Consider the following 13,011-nt stretch of genomic DNA (forward strand, 5'->3'; position numbering starts at 1 on the left):
CTTAACTTTGGTGCATAGTTCCAGGCTCAGACCACTTTCCCCTTGTTCTACTAGAGGTGTACTATCACCCCACAAAGATCTGTATATTTTTACTGTATAATTTTGAATTTATTAGTATTCAAAACTACCATGTCATACCGTAATAGAGTCAACTTTGATCATTAATACCTTGACTTTGGTGCATAGTTCCAGGCTCAGACCACTTTCCCCTTGTTCTACTAGAAGTGTATTATCACCACACAAAGATTCGTGTATTTTTACTGTATAGTTTAGTATTTATTAGTATTCAAAACTACCAGTTCATACTGTAACTGTATAGGCCGTATAGTCAACTTTAATGATCAATAACTTGACTTTGGTGCATAGTTCCAGGCCCAGACCACTTTCTCCTATTTCTGCTAGATGTGTACTATCACCACACAAAGATTCTTGTATTTTTACTGTATAGTTTTGGATTTATTAGTATTCAAAACTACCATGTCATACTGTAATACAGTCAACTTTAATCATTAATAACTTGACTTTTGGTGCATAGTTCCAGGCTCAGACCACTTTCCTCTTGTTCTACTAGAGGTGTACTATTACCCCACAAAGATTCGTGTATTTTTACTGTATAGTTTTGGATTTATTAGTATTCACAACTACCAGTTCATACTGTAACTGTATAGGCCGTATAGTCAACTTTAATGATCAATAACTTGACTTTGGTGCATAGTTCCAGGCCCAGACCACTTTCTCCTATTTCTGCTAGATGTGTACTATCATCACACAAAGATTCGTGTATTTTTACTGTATAGTTTAGGATTTATTAGTATTCAAAACTACCAAGTGATACTGTAACTGTATGGGCCGTATAGTCAACTTTAATCGTTAATAACTAGACTTTGGTGCATAGTTCCAGGCCCAGACCACTTTCCCCTTGTTCTACTAGATGTGTACTATCACCACACAAAAATTCATGTATTTTACTGTATAGTTTAGGATTTAGCAGTACTTGAAAGTACTATGTCATACTGTAATACAGTCAACTTTGATAATCAATAACTTGTCTTTGGTGCATAGTTCCAGGCCCAGACCACTTTCCCCTTTGTTCTACTAGAAGTGTACTATCACCACACAAAAATCCTTGTATTTTTACTGTATAGTTTTGGATTTATTAGTATTCAAAACTACCATGTCATACTGTAATACAGTCAACTTTGATCATTAATAACTTGACTTTGGTGCATAGTTCCAGGCCCAGACCACTTTCCCTTTGTTCTACTAGAAGTGTACTATCACCACACAAAGATTCTTGTATTTTTACTGTATAGTTTTGGATTTATTAGTATTCAAAACTACCATGTCATACTGTAATACAGTCAACTTTGATCATTAATAACTTGACTTTGGTGCATAGTTCCAGGCTCAGACCACTTTCCCTTTGTTCTACTAGAAGTGTACTATCACCACACAAAGATTCTTGTATTTTTACTGTATAGTTTTTGGATTTATTAGTATTCAAAACTACCATGTCATACTGTAATACAGTCAACTTTGATCATTAATAACTTGACTTTGGTGCATAGTTCCAGGCTAAGACCACTTTCCCTTTGTTCTACTAGAAGTGTACTATCACCACACAAAGATTCGTGTATTTTTACTGTATAGTTTTGGATTTATTAGTATTCAAAACTTCCAGGTCATACTGTAATACTCTATGGGCCTTATATTCAACTATGATGATGAATAACTTGACTTTAGTGCATAATGCCAGGCCCAGATTATGTCACTTTTCATATAAAAAACTGTGAGTGAGGCTAAGCACACACACATTAAATCCTTTTATTACCATCTGTTAGGACTCCAAAGTGTGACTTTTAATATTGAAACTAAATGTTTAATGTTTAATATAAAGTCATGGAACAGTCAAAAGCTCAATATTTATGTGTGAAACATACATTAACGTGGTGGAGGAGTTTGTGTGCCTGAATGACCCCGGGAGCTATGTTGTCGGGGGCTAAATGCCCCTGGTAGGGTCTCCCAAGGCAAACAGGTCCTGGGCTGGGCTGAACTGGAGGAAGTGTCCGGAGAGAGGGAAGTTTGGAGTTGCTTAGATTGTTGCCCCCGCGACCCGCCCCAAGAAAAAGCAGTTGAAAATGGATGGATACTGAAATCGTTATTTGTTCTCATTAAACCATTTCCCATGTCTGGAGTTTGTTTTATCAAAGTTATTGCCGTCTCTGTTCTTACACATTGTAATATCTAGTTTTGAACACTAAAATGTAAATACAAAATGTATATAACCAAATATTCAGGATTAGATTTAATGCAATTATTCTCTCTTCACAATACAGACTTAAAACAATAAAAAAGAAAGTTACACACTACACTGTTTGTAGTGCAGTACTTATTGGTTTTATGCTTGACTGTAAGGGCCATATTTCGGCATAACATGGTACTACTAAAATCCTAAACTATACAGTAAAAGTACACAGATCTTTGTGGGGTGATAGTACATCTCTAGTAGATCAGGGGGAATGTGGTCTGAGCCTGGAACTATGCACCAAAGTCAAGTTATTGATCATCAAAGTTGACTGTATTACAGTATGACATAGTACTTTCAAGTACTGCTAAATCCTAAACTATACTGTAAAAATACGCAAATCTTTGTGTGGTGATAGCACATCACTAGTAGAATAAGGAGAAAGTGGTCTAAGCCTGGAACTATGCACCAAAGTCAAGTTATTAATCATGAAAGTTGACTGTATTACAGTATGACATGGTAGTTTTGAATACTAATAAATCCTAAACTATACAGTAAAAATACACGAATCTTTGTGTGATGATAGTACACATCTAGCAGAAATAGGAGAAAGTGGTCTGGGTCTGGAACTATGCACCATGTCACGGCTTCCGAGGTAGCGGACCCACATGCACAGCGAAGACAAGGCTTGAGTGGTAACACAGTTTACTTAATTCGTGGTCAGGCAGGCGAAGGTCAATACATAGATCAGGCAGGTACAGTACAGACAGGGTTTAGACAAGCGGTGGTCACAAGGCAGGCTAGGGTCAAACTCACGGCAAGGCAGGATCATAGATGAGACGAGAATCAGGGTCAGGAGAAGCGAGGTCATACACGGGTTCAAGGACATGAGGAAAACGCTGGATTGCTGACTAATGCACATAGACAATCTGGCAGGGAACAGTGGCAAGGGACGGTGATTAAATACAGGTGAGTAATTACTAACAGAACCCAGGTGAGTTAACTAGAACCGGAAGTAAAACTAGAACTGCTGACGTAGATGCTGGAACAGGAAGCGGTGACAAAATAAAACCGGAAATGGACATAAACAATGGTGCAGTGACTGAGTCCATGACAGAACCCCCCCGTCTAGGGCGGATTCCTAGACGGCCCAGGGAGGTCCGGGTGGGCGTGATGGAACTCCCGGACGAGGCTGGGGTCCAGGATGTCCCGTGCCGGGATCCAAGATCTCTCCTCTGGTCCGTACCCCTCCCAGTCAACGAGGTACTGCAGCCCACGACCCCGCCGCCGACTGTTCAGTAATGCCCGGACCGTGTAAGCCGGGCCCCCATCGATGAGCCGAGGTGGAGGAGGTAGGGGTGTGGGGGGAACCAGAGGGCTGGAGATGAATGGCTTGAGTCGACTGACGTGGAAGGTGGGGTGGATGCGCATGGTTCTGGGTAAGGAGAGTCTGACAGAAGACGGGTTAATGATGCATTCTATGGCGAAGGGTCCGATGAATCTCTGAGACAGCTTACGTGACTGGGTTCTGATGGGTAGATCCTTGGTGGAGAGCCACACCTGCTGGCCTACGGCGTAACTGGGTGCCTGCGACCGATGACGATCCGCTGCCCTCTTGTGGCGTTCTTGGCTCGTGATCATAGCGCGACGCGCCCTTAACCAGGTGCGGCGACAGCGGCGGAGGAGGGCATGTGCGGACGGAATGACGACCTCCCCCTCCAGTGATGGGAAGAGCGGTGGCTGGTAGCCGTACGCGCACTGGAACGGTGACAGGCCTGTGGAGGAGCAAGGCAGGGTATTGTGGGCATATTCTACCCAGAGGAGCTGTTGGCTCCAGGTGGATGGGTTGGTGGAGGCAAGGAGGCGAAGCCCGGTCTCCAACTGCTGATTGGTCCTCTCGGTCTGGCCGTTAGACTCCGGGTGGTATCCGGACGTCAGGCTGACCTGGGCACCGAGCAGGGAACAAAACTCATGCCAGAACCGAAAGACAAACTGGGGGCCCCTATCGGAGACCACGTCCTTGGGGAACCCGTGGAGCCGGAACACGTGCTCAAGCACTGCCTGAGCCGTCTGCTTGGCCGACGGGAGTCTGGGCAGAGGAATGAAATGGGTTAATCGGGAAAATCGGTCGATTACTGTGAGGACGACTGTGTTACCCCCGGAGGGGGGTAACCCCGTGACAAAATCCAGTGCTATGTGGGACCAGGGTCGATGAGGCACGGGCAGAGGCTGGAGGAACCCCGGGGGACGCTGGTTAGGGGTCTTGTGGGTCGAACAGACTGGGCAGGCTGCCACATACTCCCTGATGTCCCTGAGGACTGACGGCCACCAGAAACGACTGCCCACCACAAAAGCCGTCCGTTGGATTCCCGGGTGGCAGCTAAAAGTGGAGGTGTGGGCCCAGTGGATCACCTCCCCCCGCAGCTCCGGGGGCACGAACAGCCGATTCGGCGGGCACGCTGGGTGTGGAGGCAATCCCCGGGTGGCCTCCTTCACCCGAGCCTCGACAGACCAGGTGACCGCCCTAACCAGGCAAGAGGCGGGCAGGATGGTTAACGGCGTCTCCACCTCCTCTCCTGACTCGTGGACCCGGGATAGGGCGTCCGGCTTGGTATTCTTTGACCCTGGACGGTAGGAGAGGTGGAAGTTGAAGCGAGAAAAGAACAAGGACCAACGGGCTTGGCGGGAGTTCAGACGCTTGGCGGTATTGATATACTCCAGATTTTTATGGTCAGTGAACACCAGGAACGGCTGCTCGGCGCCCTCGAGCCAGTGACGCCACTCCTCCAGTGCCACCTTGACTGCGAGGAGTTCCCGGTTACCTATGTCGTAGTTACGCTCTGCAGGGGAGAGTTTACGGGACAAGAAGGCACATGGATGCAGTCGCCCACCTTCGGGGTCCCGCTGAGACAGTACAGCCCCCACGCCGGAGTCAGATGCATCCACCTCCACCACGAACTGGCGAGCTGGGTCGGGCATCTGCAGCACCGGAGCTGAGGTGAAACTGGCCTTGAGCTGGAGAAACGCCCGATTGGCTTCTGGGGTCCACTGGAAGGCTGTCCTGGGGGAGGTGAGAGCATGAAGGGGGGAAGCTATTGCACTGAAGCGGCGGATAAACCGCCTATAGAAATTTGCAAACCCCAAGAACCGTTGGACGTCCCGACGAGACTGGGGTACGGGCCACTCTGTCACAGCCTGGGTCTTGGCAGGGTCCATCTGAATTCCCTCTGGGGAGATCACGAAACCTAGAAATGAAATGGTGGTGACATGGAACTCGCACTTTTCTGCCTTGACGTATAACCGGTGCTCCAGCAGCTTCCTCAGGACCTGGCGTACATGATCACGATGTTCCTCTTCGCTCCGAGAAAACACCAGGATGTCGTCTAAATAGACGAAAACAAACACATTAAGCATGGAATTTAGCACGTCGTTCACCAGCGCCTGGAAGACGGCCGGCGCGTTGGTGAGTCCAAAAGGCATGACTAGATATTCATAGTGCCCGGTGGGGGTATTAAAGGCCGTCTTCCACTCATCCCCCTCTCTGATGCGCACTAGATGGTAAGCATTCCTCAGGTCAAGCTTGGTGAAGACCTTGGCGTCGGCTAGGAGCTCGAACGCGGACGAGAGCAAGGGTAAGGGGTAGGAGTCCCGAACGGTAATGGCGTTAAGTCCCCGGTAATCAATGCATGGTCGCAGGGACCCGTCCTTCTTCCCCACAAAGAAGAACCCGGCCCCCGCCGGCGAGGAGGATGGCCGGATGAGTCCAGCGGCCAGAGCCTGGTTGATATACGCCGTCATGGCTTGACGATCTGGAGCGGAGAGCTGGTATAGTCTGCTCTTGGGTGGCGTGGTTCCGGGGCGAAGATTGATCGCACAGTCGTGTGCTCGATGCGGCGGCAGGCTGGTGGCCCTGACCTTGCTGAAGACTGCTTGGAGGTCATGATAACAGGATGGTACCTCGGACAGATCGATCTCCTCCATGCTGGACTCCGGGGATGGTTCTGCCGTGGTCTCGGACCCTGCCCCGAAACACGAATCGCGGCAGCTGGAACCCCACTCCACCACCTCTCCGGTCCTCCAGTCGAGACGGGGGTTGTGTCGGCGAAGCCAGGTGTATCCAAGAACGACTGGGTGATAGGAGGACTCGACCACGTGGAAGTGAATCTGCTCGGAGTGGCCATCAGCAAATGTCAACGTTACAGGGCCGGTGCAGTGAGTCACCCTCCACAGCCGGTGCCCATCCAAGGCTGTTGCCTCCATCGAGGCGGGCAGGGGAACCGTGCTAACACCTAGCCGTCTCACAAGTCTGGAGTCCATGAGGCTGGTGTCAGCACCTGAGTCCACCAGGACCGCTTGCTGGACAGACTGGGATTTCACGGATAAGGTGACGGTGGGCATGGGTCGGGCGGAGGCATGACACATAGAAGACTGGCTCACCACTATCCTCCGGCCGAGTGGTGAGCGGGGGCTTTTACTGGGCACGATACAGCGATGTGGCCAGGCTGGCCGCAATACCAGCACAGCCCGAGTGCCCGTCTGCGGCTCTCCTCGGCCTCGGGCAACCGAATCCGCCCCACCTCCATTGGTTCGCCGGTGGATCCTGACGTAACTGCTTCTGTGGGCCCCACCAATCCCGGGGCATGGGGCGTGGTCCAACGCGCGGTCGGCTGCGGAATCCCTCGTACCGCCAGATTGGGTGGAGCCGTCGCACTGCGAGGCGGTGGTCGAGGGTGGCGGGGGTGTGTGGCTCGCTCTTCCTCTCTGCGTTCGCGGTCACTGCTCCACAACCGACGGTCCACCTTGATGGCGAGCGCGATGACCTCGTCCAACTCAGACGGAAGCTCGGTGGCCGCCAGGCTGTTCTTAACCCGCTGCGCCAATCCTGCTAGGAACACGTCGATCAAAGCGGTGGAGTCCCACCCCGCCTCCGCAGCTAGTGTGCGGAACTCGATGGCGTAAGCCGCCGCGGGTCGGTCGCCCTGACGGATACTCGTTAGTCGCTGAGCCGCTTCGCGTCCCGGCGTTACCTCTTGGAAAATGCGCTTCAGCGCTTGGGAAAAGGCAGCGAAAGTGCTCAGGCAGGCGGAGTTGTTCTGCCATTCGGCCGTTGCCCACAGCTCTGCTCTGCCCGACAAGTGGGAAACGGCGTACGCCACCTTGGCTCGCTCGGTGGGGAAGTCCGGCGCGTGCAGCTCAAACTGGATCTCACACTGTGTGATAAACGCTCAGCAGTCACCTGAGTCTCCGGAGAAGCGTGCTGGAGCCCCCAGATGAACGTTCGGTGCAGGAGGACGCGGAGTCGGGGCGACTGGCACAGCTGGAGCGGGCGCCGGTGTCAGTCTCGCGGCGAGTTGCTGGGTAAATAGCTTCAGTTGTTCCCCATACGCATTTACCTGCGCCTCTTGTCGCGCCGCGTGCTGAGCTAACTCCTGGAGCAGCACTCCGGTCTGTTCCTCTTGTTTGCGGATCCGTTCCGCCTGGGCTTGGAGCTCGGTCCGGATGGTCTCGGCGCTGGCTGGGTCCATGTTTGGCCAGATTGTACTGTCACGGCTTCCGAGGTAGCGGACCCACATGCACAGCGAAGACAAGGCTTGAGTGGTAACACAGATTACTTAATTCGTGGTCAGGCAGGTGAAGGTCAATACATAGATCAGGCAGGTACAGTACAGACAGGGTTTAGACAAGCGGTGGTCACAAGGCAGGCTAGGGTCAAACTCACAGCAAGGCAGGATCATAGATGAGACGAGAATCAGGGTCAGGAGAAGCGAGGTCATACACGGGTTCAAGGACATGAGGAAAAACGCTGGATTGCTGACTAATGCACATAGACAATCTGGCAGGGAACAGTGGCAAGGGACGGTGATTAAATACAGGTGAGTAATTACTAACAGAACCCAGGTGAGTTAACTAGAACCGGAAGTAAAACTAGAACTGCTGACGTAGATGCTGGAACAGGAAGCGGTGACAAAATAAAACAAACAAAACCGGAAATGGACATAAACAATGGTGCAGTGACTGAGTCCATGACACACCAAAGTCTAGTTATTAACGATTAAAGTTGACTATCACTAATATTAACAGTCATAATTCTGTTAATAACAGATTATACAGATGAGGTCCCCCAACACCTTCATCTTGAGAGTTGGGAAATAAGCTAACTGTCACTGGCGCAAAGAGGCGCCTGACAAAAAAAAAAAAAAAACAGAGAACCTGTCGGCTTCCGTAGAGGCCATTTCCTGTCTTGCCTCATTTTGAGTTTTCCGTAATGTCAAACACACATCGATAAACGCATTAATAAGCCTGTAGAAAGTGACAGTAAAGAAAAAATCTGCATTTTGTTGGTGACATGCTGTGAAACAGGAAGCTATGCTCCACATATTTACCCATGTAACGATGGCTCGAGAATGGGAGCTGGAGCCCTGGGCTGAGGCTTGGCTCATTGATGCCTCTTCTCGTGTTTCTCCCCATATTAGTGCCGGAAATACACATATTCTGCGATTTTACTTCTGGAAATGTTAAGAAATTTTGAAAAATGTAGAGGAAATACCTTTATAACAGATCAGTGGGCAGATATTGATTTCTATTCTATGTTATTATGTATTCATATTATGGTATTTTGTCAGGCGCGGGAAGGCCTCCCCTGCCTACCATGACCACAGGTCACTGGTATCTCACAACCCTCACAAATGTAAACAATATGTAGAGGGAATTAGATAAGTTGTAATGGTGTTTGGAGCAAACACGTTTTCAACTCTGCTTTCATAGTGCTGGTTTGTTAAATCTTGGCATGACATTAATGACCTCCTTTCTGGAGGGCCGCTTGAATTCTGCTCAGAGGGCGGGTGGAACAGGGATGTTCACAAGGTCCTCCATATAACGACCTGGGTCCAGCAGGACTTTATTGAAGATGGCCTCCATCAGGTTTTCTACATAATGTGCACCATAACAGGAGAATTACAATTTACCCATAAACAGACTGCAATATCAAAATAGGTTGACCAACTGCATACAGAGTAAATATATAGACAATAATATAGATCAGATTATGAATACTTCAACTACAACTACTCAAATGTGAAATCCAAAATCTTAAATAAAACTGCCTATTGGCCAATAAATTATTGTACTGCTGTTAAATGTACATACCTTTGCTCCTGAGGTGAGCAACAACTCTTCTACAAGGTAGCCGTGTGCCCACAGCCTGCAGTAGCGTGTCAGTTTGAGAAGCAACCTCCATGCATTTTGGTAGCTGCGATGCACCAGCCTGTATAAAAAAATAATGTCACATTTACAGCTAGCTGACTAGATAAGCAACACTTACGAGAAGACAGCAACAACATACATGTTAGGTTTTGATAGAACTTGCTATAACCAGACAAATGATGGAGAGGCTTGGATTCATCCAATTTGCGTGGCAGCACCTTGCAACACTGGCTCTCTCTGTCACTGTAGCTGTTAGCATCAACTGTTCTAGCCATTAGCATTCCTTACAAGAGGGGACCTAGATTATAAACAAAGAAACTTCTAGAGTACATACATCAAATAAGTATCAAGCATGTACTTACATTTGGGAAAGCAACAAGTGGATCACGTCTTGTAGGAACAGAGCCCTCCTTTAACCTTAAGCCCAGTAATAAATATACCCTCATTTTCAAAGCAGTCGGAGGTGAAATGCTGTCCACACACGAACAAGCATTTAGGCAGCGGTGCCGGCACCAGTCCATTTACAATAAAGTGAATCCATAAAGTTCTCCTTTCTTGCTCCACTGGTAAAATGAAAAGGCTGTGATGCTGATTGGAACAACTAATAACGGAGCATTTTCTAAACCCTAATGGCCCCATGTCAGTTTGTGTCACAGTGAGTGACTGAAACGCAATGTTGCAGTTAAATTTCGGTGTCCAAGTTTGAGCTGGTTCTGTGAGTGGTCTAAAGACTGTAGACATAGACAGTCCCTGAAATTTGAAACCGATCGTTCTTGAACCAAATTGGATAAAGTCATCAAATGTGCAATAAGTGGGGTAAGTTTAAACCAGTTTTAAGAAGCGAGGTAATTGAAACTCAGAGTCAGTTACTATGGCAACTTACTCAGTGAACCTAACCTGGTCGCGAGCAGGTTTTATTCGGGAAACCCAGAGTTTCTTTCGGTCTCCGCCTCTTTTTAAAGTGAACATTATTTAAATAGGCCGACCTCGTTTAATCTTTCAGTACATTCATAGATTTCACCTATTTTCATTTGCGCATAGACCAGAATGGCGTGTCCGTTTCTAGAGTATCCTGTAGATGTGGAGGCTGCATTAATTCGCAGGGCATTGGATTTACGCCACGAGAGGATTTTGAGGCCACAAGTTAATACTGTATTCTTTCATTTTGAGCAGTACTGTTTTTCTCTGGACTCCATAACGTATATCAAGAATCTTATCCACCCATTCATCAGACCCATTACCCATCGTGGCCGTGCTCTGACATCCGAGCAGATTCTTTGTGTTGCGTGACGTTTTTTTGCAAACAGTAGTTTTCTTTATAACATCGGGGATGCTGAGCACATTAGTAAAGCCACTGTATGCAGAGTAATTAGAGAGTGTGCCTCGCTCTCAAGCGCTTTCTGCAGATCTTTCTTGTGTTTCCTAGACACAAACCCCTCAGAGAGAAGTTTCACAGGATTGCAGGTATGTGGTATTTAATTCGTTTCAGTAAGGATATTCTGCAAAATGATGATCAATTAATAACATCTTGCTGTTAACCCTGGAAATAAACTAATAATCTTTTTAGAATCTCCTTCAGGATTTCCAAATGTGGTTAGATGCATTGATGGCACGATATATTCGTGAGTAATGAACCCTAAGCAACAGGCTGCAGTGTGGTAAGTGAGAAGGCACTACACACTGACAGGAGCACTTCTATGCAGCACTAAAGTAATGTGAATTTTCATCTAGGATACATTGACAGCTTTCTGCTGGGAGACAGGGGTTACCCATGCCAGCCCACACTACTGACCCCTTACCCAGAACCTGAAGCAGGCCCCCAGCAGCGCTTTAATGCGGAACACTGCAGAACAACAGCCCGGGTGGAAATGACGATAGGCCTGTAAAAAGCACGTTTTCCGTGCCTACGTCACCTCAGGGTAAAACCTTAGAGGGCCTGTAACATTATTGTGGCATGTGTTGTTCTCCACAATATTACAATTATTAGAGGGAAGCAACACCCTGCCCTACAAATTCAAGACCCTGAGGAAGACTTCATCCATCCTGCAGATTACCGGGATGGAAGGACAGTCAGAGATGTCATATGCCGTAATGTCTTCTTGGATTAATCAACCACCACCACTAATAAAAGGAACTGAATCAATGCAAATTATAATTTATTTTGTTTTCTTCATTTCCTACAAATACAAAGGCAATAGTTAGATTTTATGATTCTCCCAATAATTCATAAAATTCACCTGCAACTATACACTCACCTCCAGCTTTTGTTTGAGAATTTCTATTTCAAGATCAGTTTTCTAAATCTGACGGTCCAAGTATGACATTTGCTTGTTAGCTTTTTCTATTTTCTTGAGGAGATGAAGTTTATACAACTGTTAACTGGACATACAGAAGATTTAGAGTTACACAACATAGTTACTCATTACTTTTACAGAATTGAACTCTGGCATTTACTGAACATCACTGAACTGTGTGCATCAGAATGTGATGGACCCTCCTCCTGCTGTTCTTCCACAGTCTGGGACAGAGGGGAGATAATGTCAGTATACTTAAAGATCAAGTTACATCATTTAGGCTACGCAACACAAACATCAGAAATCATGTGATTTGTTTAAACTGTATTAATATTACCTCTGTAGACCTCTCTGTGGCAGACATTGTGTCATTATCGTCATAGTCCTATGAAGACGAGCATTTGGTACACCTTATGATACTACTCGTAGTAACCTAAGCTTTATTTAGTAGGATACTTACAACAGCCTGGGCTTCTGTGGTGACAGGAGGACCCAAGAGGCTGAGGTTACCATTGGAATCTGTTAAGACCAACAAAGAAACCAACCCAGAGTCAAAGAAATGGATATATCAAAAGTAACCTATGTGAAAAATCAAATATATAGGTAGGTAATATATAGGTCTTACATCTTACAAATGCACTCGTATCTTGGTGAGTGACTGTTTCAGATGAACTTCCTCCAGGAATTCCTTCAGCTACTGGCCTCCCAGTATTCAGGCTGAGGGCCATCTCCTCTGCATGAGTGGTGGAGGTGCTCCACGAGTTGCTCTGGCCTCTGCCTTCTTTCTGTTGGCTGAGTAGAAGTCAAATGATTTAACTGTGTGAAATCATTACATGTTGAAAATGCTGCTGCACTGCTATACTCTCCGCGCTAGTTAAATATTTAGTATGTGTCCACCATTAACCACAATAGAAAGTTTAAATGAGGATAGACATAACACTGCACTTTTAATTCGTATGAATATCGGTCTTTTATGCATTTACAAAAGTAACTCCTTAGATTAATGAAAAAATAAGAATGATTCCCTACATTACAAGTGAAATATAACAATGATACTAACAATATTTAGTAATGTAATTAGTTACACCGAACACTGTATGATTAAAATGTGAACTTAAGCATTGACTCAGCCAGCTATTTCCTTCCAAGCTAATTCTCGCTCCTTCGCTGCTGCAGCCGTGTTGCTTTTCTTTCGGAATATGTGCTCGTACTCGCTATATGCTTGGAGTAGCATATCAAGTTCTGTCGGGGAAAACCCGCAGACCTTCT

Source organism: Betta splendens, chromosome 2 (assembly GCF_900634795.4).
Source record: "Betta splendens chromosome 2, fBetSpl5.4, whole genome shotgun sequence".
In the NCBI taxonomy this organism is placed as follows: domain Eukaryota; kingdom Metazoa; phylum Chordata; class Actinopteri; order Anabantiformes; family Osphronemidae; genus Betta; species Betta splendens.